Source organism: Macrotis lagotis, chromosome X (assembly GCF_037893015.1).
Source record: "Macrotis lagotis isolate mMagLag1 chromosome X, bilby.v1.9.chrom.fasta, whole genome shotgun sequence".
Classification (NCBI taxonomy): Eukaryota; Metazoa; Chordata; class Mammalia; order Peramelemorphia; family Peramelidae; genus Macrotis; species Macrotis lagotis.
In genome coordinates, this window is record NC_133666.1 from 472621896 (window position 1) to 472637389 (window position 15494).

General features: G+C 36.9%; 1 protein-coding gene across 9 annotated transcripts in view; it reads left to right on the forward strand.

Annotated features, from left to right (window-relative positions):
- The window catches only part of LDLRAD4 (low density lipoprotein receptor class A domain containing 4), a 582973-nt gene that overhangs the window by 475286 nt on the left and 92193 nt on the right, over positions 1–15494 (forward strand). The gene's annotated exons all lie outside the window — the stretch shown is intronic.

Below are 15494 nucleotides of genomic sequence, written 5' to 3' on the forward strand. Positions count from 1 at the left end.
AATGGAAATGGGGGCCTATGTTAGGTGTGGTAGGAGAAGAAAGGGATGTGAAAAATACAGCAGATGTAGAATTAGCAGAATTTAGTAACCAATTAGCTATGAGAGAGGAAAGTGTCAAAGAGGGAAAAAAGGTTTCAAACATAGGAGAATGGTAGTGACACTCTCAGCAGTAGTTCAGAAGGAGCATATTTACAGAGAAAGACAATATACTTTAGTTTTGGATAACCATACTGGAAACTGCATATATTTCATGACTGGGCACAGCCTAATTAAAGTATAATAATAATAATAACTCATTCTTTCCATCCCTCTCTAGTACATGGTGTTTTCCTTTAGACACTCTTGAGTAAAGGGCTGGATTCATAGACAAAGTTCAGGACACAGAATTGGAAAAGGCTTTGTTTCTGTTATGCTCTTTCAGTAATACTTCCCTGCCATATATTTCAGGGCACAACAAAGCTCAACTTTTCCAGCTCTGGACAGAAGCCCTTGGAAGTTCAGCAGAAGGGAAGAAGTTCTAGAAGAAATGAGCAATAGTGTGATGGAAAGAGCTCTGAGTGGTCTGGGAGCTAGCAGAAACTGTGTTCTGGGTCTGACTGTTGTTAATTAGCTGTGAGTCTTTGGGGGCATCACTTAACCTCCTTCCTTCATCTGTAAAATCAGAGCTGGATAAGATGATCTCTTTAAGGCCGATCCAAAGCCAAAGTTCTAAATTAAACAGAAGTGGAAAAGTGACTAAAGGGCCCAGAATTTTATTTGCTGGAGGAAAGCCGCCAACTAAGATTGCTGACCACCACAAGTTTCACTGCTATTCACATGGCCACAAAAGTTGCCAATTCAGTTCGATCCAGCCAGTTATTATTAAGTGCCTTTTGCAGGCAAGACATTGTGCTAAGTGTGATGGATACAAAAAGGAAAAGAGCACACCAGCAATTACAGTCTCACTCCATCAGCATTTATTTCAGCCCTAGTTCACAACTACCATTCTCCCTCCCATTCTTATCTTCTTTCCAAATTCCAATTCTCCCTTGAAAATAACTAGGCAGCAGCAATGGCTGATGCAGCAGACCTAGAGTCAGGAAGCCCTGAGTTCAAATCTTCCCTTAGACACTTAATAGTGTGTGATCCTGAGCAAGCCTCTTCCCCTCAGTTTGCCTCATTTCCTCATTTGTAAAGTGGAGATAATCCAATTTAATAACCATTTAAGCACTTATTAGCTGCTGGGCACTATCTAAAGTGGGGGTACAATTAATAAAAAGAAATACAGTCCTTGCCTCCAATCTAAAGAAGGAGTGAACACAAAATTAGAGGTGAGGTTCAGGAGCAGGACACCAGGGGATACCCAACATAGGGGTATATTGTTCTAAGGAGAAGAAAACAGAAAAGCAAATGAAAACTGTAGTGAGATGAGAGAGTTCAGTTTATGCCCTCTATAAGGGAAAGCACTGGGAGAAATTTGGTCTTCTAAACTCCAGCTCCCTAAGCAGAAGAGAGAAGAGGCCAGGGGACAGTTTATCAATCAAGGTTTGTCTTAGCAACAAGGTGGTGAGTTTAAAAGTGGTGAGCTTATGCTGGGGAGCAGATGCAAAGTGGAATGAGTTAAGAAAAGAATGAGATACACTAATGTACCAAGATTTTTAGGAAAACCTGTATTTGTTTGCAAACCTTAAAACTTCATATAAATGCTGACTTTGGAGACTTGAAGCAGTTACCTTCCTTTAACATCTACTGGGGAAGTAACTACATTAGGGAAGTTCCTAGAAAAGTACAAACCAGCAAATTAAGCAAATGAAATTAGCCATTATTAGGCTACCTTGATTTAGAGGTTAAGACTAAGTTTAAATACCCTTCATGCCACCCACAGGGGAAAAACAGAAAATATGAATGAGGCAAAAAAAGAAAAATGAATTTTCAAAAACTATCCACTGCAAATTACCTAAAGGTCTGTAAATCTGGAGGCAGTCCCTAGCTGGATCTAGTGAAATAGAAATAGAAATAGAGTTACTTACTAGAATTCTCAAGAAGAATGTCAGGATTAACCTCTTTTCATTGTCATGTAGCCAATATTAGTAGGAGAATCTGGATCTCTTCCAGCTGGCCCCAGGGCTGCTTGGGGCCCTGACTGAAGAGGACTTAGATTCCCCAGAGTTCCAGTTTTATGCTAAACTACTGCTTCCTTCCAAGTGCTCTTCAGAAGCTGAAAATGTAATGAAGGAGAAGGGAGGGGACCAAAAGCTGGAGAGATGGTTAAACCTCCTTCCACTCTTTCCATCAGTCATCCTCATCCATAAAATCAGGTGAAGTGACTCATAGGTAAATAAAATGTGATTGGCAGAGAACCAGATGATGAAGAAAGGAAACCTTACTATCAAATTTTAAAGAAATGGTACAAAGTGTAATAAAGTTTCAAGAAACTCTTGAGTTCTCACCATAGCCCCACCAATGCTTCATTTTATTTTAATTATATTGAGAGAAACAGACACAGAGAGATAGTAGAACATTTATTAGGCTCTTATATACCAGTCACTGGGCATACAAGCACAAGTGATCAAGACAGTCCCTTCTCTCAAGAAGCTTAAAATTTAAAGGGGGAAACTATTCCTAAAGGGGAATTGGATGTAGCATCCTGGAGGGACAGTGGAAAATTGGTTCTGACCTATTATGAGAAATCACTATTTTCTCTTCCACCATGTTTTCATTAAGTTAAGGAATAAGACTCAGAAGTAGGAACTTTGGTGGGAGGTATAGAAGTATTTCATAATTTGAAGAGTTAGAAAGTCTTTAGCACTCCTAGGACCCTTAGGTTGAGGGGTTTTTTTGAGTCTACAGAGCTGGAGGTTCCAAGGGCAGTGCTCAAATAAGAAGTAAGTCTGTCTACTTAAGGTTTGCTTTTAGGCCCTTGGGAAAAGAAAGAATTTTGACAGAAAACTGTTAATTTAAGGACAGAAATTGTTAATACCAAATGTAATGCTTCCTGACATTTCCTGAATGATTCTAGCAATGTCAGAATGTCAGTATCATTCCCAGCAAGATAGTGTTAATTGGAGTGTTCAGAGTCCATCCCCGAGTCCCATCTTGAGATGTCGCCTTTTGGGCTGGATCTAGGTCTCTAATGTCCTTGCCTGTTGCCATTGGTATTCATGGCATGAAGAACAGTAGCAAGAATGAATTGTTTCTCCTTGCTTAGATTGCTGTGGATACCTGGTATCTTATGACCATTTGCTTCCTCACATTATCTTCTCCCCTTATCTCCTCCTAAAACTATAAACATTTTTCATGGGTCTCTTTGGTTGGGAAAACCACTGGACATTCCCTAGGGAGACTCTCTTAATTCAATTAAAGATACTTTATTCCTCAATTCATTTAGTCTGGGGCTCAAAAACCTTCAGGGTTTCATTCCTATAAAACAGTAAGAAAAAACAAGAATTAACTGTAGATATTCTGTCCAAGAATTAAGATCATATGTCTTGTTGAAACTTTCCTTTTTCTGGATTGTACTTCTGGTTTCTTCATTCCCTTTTGAAATCCCTAGGCTTATTCCCATCTCCAACATGAGTCTTCTCCCATTCCTAACTGATAGTCCCCCATAACCATCACAAATTGTCTTATTTTGTTTCTTTCTGTTAAATATAAGCTTCTTGACGGCAGGAAATGTTTTGTTTTGGTCTTTGTGTTTCCAGGGGCAGTTGGATGTCACAGTGGATGGAACACCAACCCTGTAGTCAGGAAGACCTGAGTTCAAATTCAGCCTCAGATACTATATTCCTACTAACTATGTGACTCTGGGCAAGTCACTTAATCCTGATTGCCTTACCACCTCTCCCCCTCAAAGAAAAAGAATCTCTGGAAATACTACAAAAATCAGAAAGAAGAGAGGATGAATTTAAATTCCCATTGGCATCCTCACCTTCTGCTACAATCCAAGCTAAATTTTTTCTCACCCAGTTTTTTGTGCTTCTGATGCTGACCCAGAAATGAAATACCAATGAGGTCTGAAAGATTTGGAAACAATGAATGAACATTATACTGAAACAGTTAAATGAGACTGGAAACAGTTAAGTGAGACTGAGGGACTGGGGCATTTATGACATAAAAGAGATTTTTTTAAAAGTTCAAAATCTCTGGGGAATAGAAGGGGAAAGTGCACGAAATTCATTTCTTTGGAATCCCTACACAAAAAGAGCTTGTGTTAATATGCTGTACAATCTCCTGACTCCCTTCTAGTTTGTACATCTATTTATTTTCCCACTATTCATAGAATTTAGAATTTTGGGAAACTTTTTACTGAGATGTGTAAATGAATTTTAGGTTTTCTAAGGATTTTTGCACTTATAATTAAGTGTACAAGTACCATTTTTTGTATTGGTTTAAAGGAGATAATTAAGAGATCTTTCACAAATGAGATATATACAAGGAAATATGTGATTATACTCTGCAGCTGAAGCTGCATGGAAGCCACTGGTAGGAAACACACTTCATCATAACCATTATCCTCATTAGAGAAATAAAATGAAGCTAGAGATTAGTGTGACTCTCTCATACACATATACATACCTTTTTTGCATTTTTAAATAGCCTTTCCTGAGATGGGTGTCAAATTCTGCTGCTCTTCTTTTAACTTTGTGAAATTTCCATTCCATTTCAATTTACATTGAAATATGTAAATGTTGATGTGGTGTGGTAAGGACATACTATGAGTCTATTGTTAATTTATGCAAAACTGAATCTAAATGTTTTCTGGAGCATTTTAACTTTTGTAACTGAAAACAAAAACTGAACTTGAGCAGTAAATGGTACTTATTTGTTCTCTTTTCAACAAAGCATATGCTGAATATCTACCATAGTACTCTATGACCAAGCATAAGAAGGTACAAGGATAGGTCTTACCCTCATGAAGCTTTTCAGTCTAATAGTGGGGACAAGTCTTAGACAAATAATTCTAATACAAGGTGAATGTGAAAGACCCATAGGAGAGAAGGAGAATGGGAGAAATAACTTATGGTGGGAGGAGCACAGGGAGTTTTGTGAAGGAGAGATATTTTTTTCTCCTTTATACTGTGTAGATATGGAAATGAAATGAACAATTTTAGCAACCCCCTTGTAGATAGACAGACAGAAAGCTAGGCAGATGAACTCCAGATTTCTCATTTCTCCCAACCAATCCAAGTCTTCCTCCAAATAGTAATAATTGCTGTTGTTCAGTAATTTTCAGTGTGTCCAACTCTGTTGATCCCATTTGGGTTTTATTGACAAGGATCCTAGAGTAGCTTGCCATTTCCTTCTCCAGCTCCAACTCCAGCTCCAGTTTCATTTTACAAATAAAGAAACTGAAACAGTTAAGTGACTTGCCCAACTTTCTGCAGCTAGTAATTTATATGCTACTTTGGGGGGGGGGGGTCTACATATGCTATCTCATTTGATCCTTGTAAAGGACCTGTGAAGTAGATGCTATTATCCCCATTTTATAGAGTCTGGTAGTTACTAAAGACTTGGAAAAGAAAGGTCCCAACACCAAAAGCCATTGGGTTCATTATCAGTAATAGATATATTTTTATTAATGGAAATGACATTAACTAACATTTATATAGCATTTACCATGTATGAGGCTCTATGCTGAGTGCTTTACAATTTTTATCTCATCTGATCCTCACAAGAACCCTTGAAAGTAGGTGCTCCCCATTTTGTAGATGAGAGAACTGAGGCAGGCTAAATGACTTGTCCAGGGTCACATGACAACTAAGTTTTATCTGAGGTTGGATTTGACTTCCTGATGCCTGGCTGATGTTCTATCCACTTCATTATTTAACTGCCTCATTAGCAATTTATTATTATTTGCTTTGCTACTGTCCCCTAAAGATTACAAGATGTTTGCTTCTCACTTGAAACTGAAACTTCCTCTCTGTGTTCTCATTAGAACGTGAATTCCTTTGGAGTAGGTTCTTGTCTCCCTTAAAGGGAGGTACTAGAATTAAGAGAGTTGGAAAAGCTTCTTAAAGAACAAAGGAATGAAACAGTAGCCACTAAACTGTATAGAAGGATCTCAGTGGAAGCATATTGACTTAGAAAACTATATCTTAACATTAGCTATATTTTATTGTATTTTTATTTTTTGTTAAATATTTCTTGTTAACATTTTAATTTGATTTGGGAATTTCTCTGCATATTTGATTTCTTTGTTATAGAAGATAATGTCAACCCAGAGAGAAAAGCTAACTCACTGTTTTGACAATTGTAGTCTACAACAGAGAAGTCAAACGATGAAGGGCCTGAAAAGCTAAATAAAGTAGATTATATGTTAGTTTAGAGATTAGAAGTCATTGAACCCTCTTGAGTAAGGAAGCAGGGCACATCTGTGCTTTGGAACATCACTTTGTATTTCAGAATTGAGGCCTATAAATGAAAACTGTTGGGAGCCTGAACTAGATTGGAGAGAAGTTAGTGGATGTGAAAGATGTATGGGCATTATAGGAGATGGAACGTCAGGAGACAAGGACTCCAAAATAATGAACTTTGGAGATTGGGAAGATAGTAGGCACTCATGTCATCAGAATTAGGGAATTTGGGGGGGGGGGGCACAGGTACAGGGAGATAGTGAGTTCTATCTTGAATATGTTAAACTGGTAAGATTGTGGAGGGTTGGATTGATGAATTCTGTTTTGAATATGTTAAAGTTCAGATTCTTTTGAATTCATTCGTTCATTCATTTACGGTAGGTATTTAATAAGTGTTTGGTTTGAAGAGGCCCATCAGTACTTGATGGAATGTGTGAGGGATGTCTAACTGGCAGGATTTTGTTTTTATTGGTCTTTAGATAATAATGGCAGGCCTGAGTGGAGATATATATATATATTAGCAGGGCTTATTTTCATATTGTATTCTGTGAAAAAAGCAGATTCTAAAGACATAGATGGCAATATAATAGCACCTTGTATTTAGAAGCAATTTTCTTAGAAAAGCTCAATGCATTTATTAGGTAATAATTCATCCCAATAAAATTAAAACTTAAAATCTGATAAATTATGGGTTAATTATTTACATTACAAAAAAATTGTGTAGGCTGCAAAATGATTCACAACAGATTTCCTTATCAATCACTAGCAGCTCTCTTAATAATTTTAAAATTATTTAATTTGTACACTTTTCAGACCACATCTAATGCATAAAAGGAGGTACAATTACATTGGAACATTATTCTGATAATATATTTTTATAGTATAGGTAACCAGCAGTATTTTTTTTTTTATATTGCAGATATGTTGTGGAGTGGCTGGGAGGGGAATTGTTTTGAATGACTATTGACCCAAAGAATGCCTCACATCTAAGGTAGCTTTTCATACATTCTGGCTATCACAAAACTTTATTGTCTCCCAATATATAGATTAGGAAATGGACCCAGGGAAGTTAAATGACTAGTCCACAGTCACATAGCTAGTAAGTTGAAGAGTCAGTCTTAAACCCAGGTCTTCTCATCTAAAACTAGCAACTACTATACCCTATACTGTGGTTTCCCAGATGACAATTCTGGGAAGGATGAATACTGAGTTTCCGGATATCCGGAATTCCTATGAGTTTCTACTACCCATTTTGAGATGGTGTCTCCTTCAGAGGATTCTTGACAGTGAAATACCCTGAGCAGTATTCTGAGGATCACTCTAGAATAGCGAATAGCTGAGCAAAAGCTGAATGAGCGTAATTCAAAAGAATGATTAGTGCCACTACCGTTTCCATTTCCTTTAGCATCTTCATTGTCTTTTAAGTTCAAACTGATGATTTCTGCAATAGAGAGAGAGAGAGAGAGAGAGAGAGAGAGAGAGAGAGAGAGAGAGAGAGAGAGAGAGAGAGAGAGATACTATATATGTTATATAATTGGTTAGTCACATGAGTTTGAAGGTTACTACTTCTGCTTCACTGGGTAATACTCTGTGCTGATCTGTGCCCTTTTAAGTGATCTGAAGTTAGGGAAGTAGCTAACTTTCGGAAACATTAAGCTGCCAAGTTTCCTCTGCTGAAGCCTTAAAATAGACCAGACTGAGAAAGGAACGGAGAACTTGAACCAACTGTTGCTCTCCAAGTCAGGACTGTTTTTACTTGATCTGTATCAAATAGCCAAGTCCTTTGTGAGAAGAAGAAAGAAACTGACACACCCATTTCCTACTTCAGGCTATTTTGGAACCAACATGATGGAGGTTCACCATACTTTCTCATTCCTAAATAATACTTCTTGATATGCATTCTCTACAGAAACACAACAGCAGCAACAACTAACATTTATATAAAACTTAATATGTTACAGGCATTACAATTATTATCTTATTTAATCTTCACAAACTTGGGAGATAGGTGCTGTTATTATGCCATTTTACAAATGAGGCAAACAAAGGTTAAATGAGTCCTCAAAAAATGTCGTGTTCTCCCCCCACCCCAGATTTGTTTCAAGGGAGAAGTGTGGTACACCACTCACTTAGAAGTATAGGACCTCAATCCTTCATACTTCTTTGGCCTGAGAAAGTCACTTCCTCTCTTTGGGCCTTTGTTTCTCTTCTGTAAGATAGACAAGAGGTTTGTGATTTTCTGACTTGTGTCAGAAAATGCTGCCTGACTACCTGCCTGACTCTGTAAATAAAACTTTTCATTGACCCTGTTCATACTGCTATCCTTCTTAGTTAAAAGATCAAAAACAAACAAAAAGAAAACACCAGAATACTTGGATTTAAAAAATAGTCCTTTGACCACATTCAGTTATTTCACTAAAAATTTTTTTTAGTAACAAAAAATGTTATATGGGCAACAAAGCTAAAGTAAGATACTTGGAATCAGGGAGATTTGAATTTGAATCCTACCCCAGTCACTTATTAACTGTATGACCCTGAAAGTAATAAGACTTTCCATATTCTGTTTATTCATCTGTAAAATGGGGATAATAACTACAAACATTATCTACCTACATTGTGCAGTTTGTTTCAAGTTAAAATATACTTGTTAAATATTTACCATATACCTTAAGTCACAAAAGTTATTTGAGAAATACTTCCCTCCTCAAGGAATCAGCATATGAAGTCTTTGGGGAGATAAGAGTTACAAATAAAAAATACAATCATGTCTGAGAACAGCTTGTTCCCCCTTATGTGGCATCTTTGGTGAAACTATTCTTGAGATGCTTCAAAGGATCTGTGACTTCAATCATGTGGGTACTCCTTTCACCAATGAAGATTTCATTCCCTCTATATCTTAGTATGTGGTTTCATGACTCATAGTCAAATAATTCATCACCTGGTGTCCAAACAGGGTCATTCCCATAGCAAGATGAGACATCACAGTGGAACTTTGATTTAGGGCGAGGCAAAATCATAAAAAGCATTTTCCCACTTTGGTCCAAAGTGATACCCCTTTTAGCATTCATGGATTTTTGTCATTGCCACAGGAGTTCTACTCTGACATCTAATTAAAGCAGAGAAACAATTTCCTACTTATCCTTCTGAAACAACACTCAAATGTCCATTGCCTATTCTGAGAGTCAATTCTCAACCAAATAAGAGTAGTGAATAGCAAAGCAAACCCTATTCAATCTTTCAGTATAATATGAGTGTATCTTATGGATGTGTCCCCCAGTTCAACCTCTTCAGCTAGCAACAGATGATGTCCTGCTGCTCAGCTGCGTGGACAATTTCATTGTCTCTGATGGTTTGAAGTTCTCAGAGTGGGGAGACAGGTGCTTGTAGTCAAAGACTGGTGAAGCTCTGGGGCTGAGAAGGTTTCATCATCAAGGGGCTTTGGACACCAATGCACTAAGACTGAGCAGCTGATGTAAGCTGATGTAATTTTGATGGTTAGGGAGTCATTGAACATTGATTGGACCAGTGAACAGCTCTACCAGTGTTACCTAGAAATGTCCCTGCCATAAGTGAACTGATAGTGGTATTATCTTCCTAACATTTAAGTAGTATATAAATCATATGAAAGAAAATTTTCCTTCCTTAAGGTATTCAGTTCCTCTAATGCCAAGAGTATTATTTTTTCCTGCCTAATAAGAACTTTAATGTGGAGTATTTCTTGGGGCGGGTGTAATCTTTTTCTCTCTTCACTTTTATTTTAGGATTCAGTTGATTCATTTGTTTTACAGTTGTTTTCCTCATCTCACCCCCTACCCCTACCCTGTTTCAGGTCAAGGAGCAGAGATGTATTAGGTGGCACAATGAATAGAGTATTAGTCCTGGAGTCAGGAAGATATGAGTTCAAATGTAGCCTTAGACGCTAATAGCTGTGTGACTGTGGGTAAGTTATTTAACCACTCTTTGCCTCAGTTTCCTCCTCTGTAAATAATAGCAACAACCTCCCAGGGTTGTTATAAGGAGCAAATTAAATTATAATTAGAAAGCACAGTGCCTGGCACATAAGAACTATATAAATGTTATTTATTGTTATTGTTTTTCTGTTGCAGAATCAGCACATAAAATGTAAGTTCCTTGAGGGTGAAAACTGGCTGAAAAATCATTTGTAGTCTCAGCACCTCATCAAGTGCACTTAATTAATACTTGTTGATTGATTAAATCACAAAATTTTATTGTTGTAGGGAAGACATCTGAGCTGCCATCTAGCCCACTATTTGTCCAAAAGAGGATCCACCAATACTAAATACTCTCCAAATGATGACCCATCCACAGCTCGAGAGTATGAATTTTGTTGTTGCTGTTGTTGTTGCAAAGTACAATTGAAATCCCCCTTTTTTTTTGTACTTTTCAGGAAGGGTGTTAGTAGTGGTAGTGGGCATTTGTAGCAAAAAAAAATTAATATCGGTAAATTCCAGTTCTAGCCATATTTTTATACTGTAGAAAATTTTGTTCTATGCCTGTCTAAAGAATCACACTCCATTTATTCCAGTAAGTATTTTATTTTTTATTTTTATTGTTTTGCAAGGCAAATGGGGTTAAATGGCTTGCCCAAGGCCACACAGCTAGGTAATTATTAAGTGTCTGAGACCAGATTTGAACCCAGGTACTCCTGACTCCAGGGCTGGTGCTTTATCCACTGCACCACCTAGCCCCCCCCCCCCCCAGTAAGTACTTTATTAACAATAATAAAGGAAGACTACAAAGATGTCTGAAATTCAGAAGTTCGTAGGGATTCTCACAGGAAATAAACAATGATAATAAAATCACAGGATATCCATGAATATAGCTCAAATAAAATTTGAAGTCTAGCTAACATTAAATCTGAATGAACCCTTTTAATCTCATACCAGATTAATTCTGATTAAGGACTTGATTTATTTTTATTTGCTTGGTTTTTTTTTTTAATATAGTATGCTTATTTAAAGTTTTTTCTTTAAAAGAGATAGAGAGATAAGGGCAGAAAAAGGATAGACATAGAAATAAAACCCATCACACTAGGATTTGGATGAGAGAATGTCCCTCATGTGAGAAGCCCAAACAACTTATCTGATGGTTCTTTGTGAAAGAGGGAATGGAGCAGCTGAAGGAGACAGAGGCATCATCAACTCCAGGCTGTATCAGGGCTGTGGCCTGTGCCAGTCTGAGAGCAGGACCTTCTTCCTCCAGGCAGGCAATGTTCCAGTTGGTAAGGGGCAAAGTGGGATTACAAACCAGCAGCCACAACAGCCTGTTGCTGGAGTTTGCTACCACTGTGAAATAACAACCTCTTATAGTAGCTGGGTTGTGACATTGGCATGAGCTGCTCTCCACAGCTGTGTTGTTCGGGTGCCAGGTCTCAGTCTCATGCAGCAAGCCAACCCAGCTGTATTGAAATACTCATTCTTTTCTCTTCTTCCCTCCCTTTCTCTACCCTCCTCATAACTACCCCCTTTTCTGCTTTTTTTTTATTTCACATGAAACAAACAAAAAATGAAATGGCACTATGGCTAAGGGAATATGCACATTCTATGATTCCTTTTTTTAACTGGAAAAGGAACACTTGCGATTCCATAAAATTTTGACCTTGAATGTTTTGTACTGGAGGAAAATTGTAGAGTTTTTCATTTTTGTACCTGTGAGAGCTGAGCTCCTCTTCATTAAAGAAACCAAAATAATGGCTCATATTTATACTGTGTCTCAAAACTTACATGAAGATACACAGAGTTCAGCGTGCTAATGTCATTATCCCCATCTGTGAGCAAGGACACTGAGCCTTGGAGAGAGTCAAGTTTCTTGCCCACAGTTCCTGGCATAATTCCTCCCAATTCAACTAGCATTTATTAAATTCTTGCTGTGTGTTACTCCGTAGGGGGGTCTGTAAGAATACAAAATTTTCATTCGTTTTTATTTGTTTAAATATTTACAAAAATTTATATTCTGTTATCTCTCCACTCTTCATTAAATGAATAAACAAAGAAAACCCTCAACAAGTATTCATAGTCAAGCAAAAACCATTTTCATATTGGCAATGTCCAAAAAAATACATACCACCTTCTTCATGCAGTACAAGTTTAGATAAAATGTCATTCCTGATTTCATTGTCTATAAGTAATAGAGACTGAACTTCTTTCTATATCATCTTATAGCAAGCTCTTTTTATCATACCACATTTCCACATTGCCTGGAATCAGACAACTTTAGTAAATGTCTGAGTCCAAATCTGAACTCAGGTCTTCCACACCCAGGTTCTATCCACTGTCCTTGTTACCTGATTAAAAATGTGACAAGAAGGGAAAGGATTTAGTAAGATGAACAGCAAATTATCTGGGTTCTTTTAGTTGAAGGTAAATGTTCTGTGCAATATAGGGGAGGCCCTCTGCTTAGGAGATGACTTTTCTAGAGAAGAAATCTATCCTTTATAGACTTATTGACCTTCATATCTATAGAGAATAGCTATTGTTGAATAATGAATATTAGTGATTATTGATGTGTCTTGATTGAAATTGATAGATGTGATTCACTGTTCTGTAGTTTTAACAATAGAACCTTAATGCTGCAAGGAACCTTCCAAGTCCAACTTGTAAGGGAATCCCTGAAATCCCTGAAAGGGTTTGGTCATCTAACTTCTGCTCCAATATTTAAAAAAATCAAAGAGAATATAAGTTTCTTGAGGGCTGGAATTATTTCTTTTCTTCTTTTAATCTTTGTATTATCAGGGTCTATCAGAATGTTTGGAACATAGAATCCAACTGAAACTTTCCAAGTGACAGGAAACTTTTTATCTTATAATTCTATTCCATCTTCAGACAACTGAAATTAAGAATCCAGTTCCCCATATTGAGCTAAATCCTACTGACTCCTGATAACTCATCTTTTATATAGTATACAACAAAGTAGACAGGGTTTTTTTGGTGTTTTTTTAAAGACATTTTTTAGGGGCTTCCACTGAGAAGGTTCTGGGAGCAGGTAACACATAGTGCTAGCTAATATTCTTGCTATTATGCTTATGCTTATTATGCTCATTTTAAATTTAGCAAACCCCTTTTCAGTATTTTTTTCCTGAACTTTTCCCATCAGATTTTCCCGCTCTGGTTGTTGTTAATCATTTCTCCTGTCATCTATCTACCTCTGTCACCCACTGCTATTTCAGCAGTACTCTGCACTTTTGTGGACATGATAAACCCTGATGACAGCTGTTAAGAAAAATAAATTTTTATGGAGGAAAAAGCATGTACCTTCTGTGTTCCTGGTTTATTTAAGGGTATCATTGGGTAGGTGGTTTAAACTGAAACCAGAGAGCAGCAATTTTTATGTTGCAGAGGATTATGGGTCTTAGAAGCTCTTTTTGTTTCTGTTGCTTAGCTTCTTCATCAGTAGCTAAGAAGGGGCACCATTCTTCTGTCCCCATAGTGCCTGTTCCTGGAAATGCTGTCATCATACCATTGTTAGAGCAGCTCAGGGGCATTGGGGATTGGAGCTGTCTTTTTTGCATATCAACTTGCTCTTAAAACAACAAACAGAAACACAAATCATTTCATCTTTAAGGCAATTTAATTTTGAAAAAATTATCATTAAAATATCCTTAAATTTTTAATCTTTATGTGCTAAAAAGTTTTCTGTGGTTTCCTAGTCTCTTTTCCCTGAATTCAAATGAACTTACTTCCCCCTGCTGATTTCTATTTGTATTTACAACTCCTGAGCACTGTGAATATAGAGATATATCTACATAGAAATACATATGAAAGTATATTTATATAGATATATTTTATTCATATATGAATAGGCAGATAGAATTTCTATAATGTATTATTGTCAGAGATAGAGCATAAACCCAGATCATTTTTAACACTGTCTGACCCTCCTATCTATTATGTCACTACTTCTCTTCTAATTAGTCACACATTCTAATAACAGTGACTTTTTTTACTTGAAAGCATCCTTATTTTTGTCTTCACTCTAATATTATTAGTGATACATATTAATTTATGCCATAATTTATTCATTTCTATTTCAGGCTATGGTTAATGTACAAGATGTATAAGAGGCATTAAAAGTAATAAATAAGATAGAAAATGCATATAATACATTCTCAAAGAAACCATATTATAATTTAATGAAAAACACTCTATATAGCCCATTTTCTCCCCAAAATTCAAAATTGCCTTCAAATGAATAAAGGGTCCATGGAAAAACATATGGCAATTACAAATAGGTGGCATGTTAGCCACAATGACTTGAGCACAAGAAGCATGATCAGAAAAGGAAATGGATTCATTATGAAGCAAGGATGAAGGATAATGGGTGCTTCCCTGGGGCTTAAGGAGCACTGAAAAATCTAGAGCAGGGTCTTGGGTAAATGCTCTACAAAGCAGACATAGTAGGGCATATGAGATTTACATATGAGTCAAGTTGTGATTTTCACCATCCCAAAGAGAGCCTGGATTAAGGTATTCAGTGCTCCGTTGAAGCACCATATTTTCCTATGATGTTCTTGATCTCTGTGAAGGAAGAGTTAGGAGAGAAATAACCCAAATAGTTTGTCAAAACTGATTTTTTATGATTTGTGTTTGGCTATACAGTATGGAGTTTCTGGTGTAAATTGTAATACTTGAGATTCAGGTTTTTTTTTTTTTCATTTGTAACCTCAGGACTTTAGATGAGATAATTCCCAAGGTCCATTTCAGCTTGGATTCTATGGAACTTGCTAGTGAGGAGGTACAAATAGAATTAGTCTTAAGGGAAATACTTATATATGGATTTCATGTATGTATGTATGTATGTATGTACACATCTATCTTACATACATTACTATATATGTATATGCATGCATAAAGCCATACTTTATCTCTATCTTGATATGCTTATGTGTTTTTCCCTGTGTAGTCAAACTTGCGTTAAAATTCTGCCTCAGTTTCCATACCTGTAAAATGAGAATAATATCACCTGCCTCCTAGGATTGTTATGAGGATCAAATTAGATAATGAACAAGCATTAATGAGTCCCTACTGTGCCAAGATATAGGAATACAGTGACAATTGAACAACAATCTGCACTTAAGGAGCTTACATTTTGGAGGTGGGGGGGAGGGTGGAAGGTGGTGGAGGAAAATGGGCCAGGTAATAAATA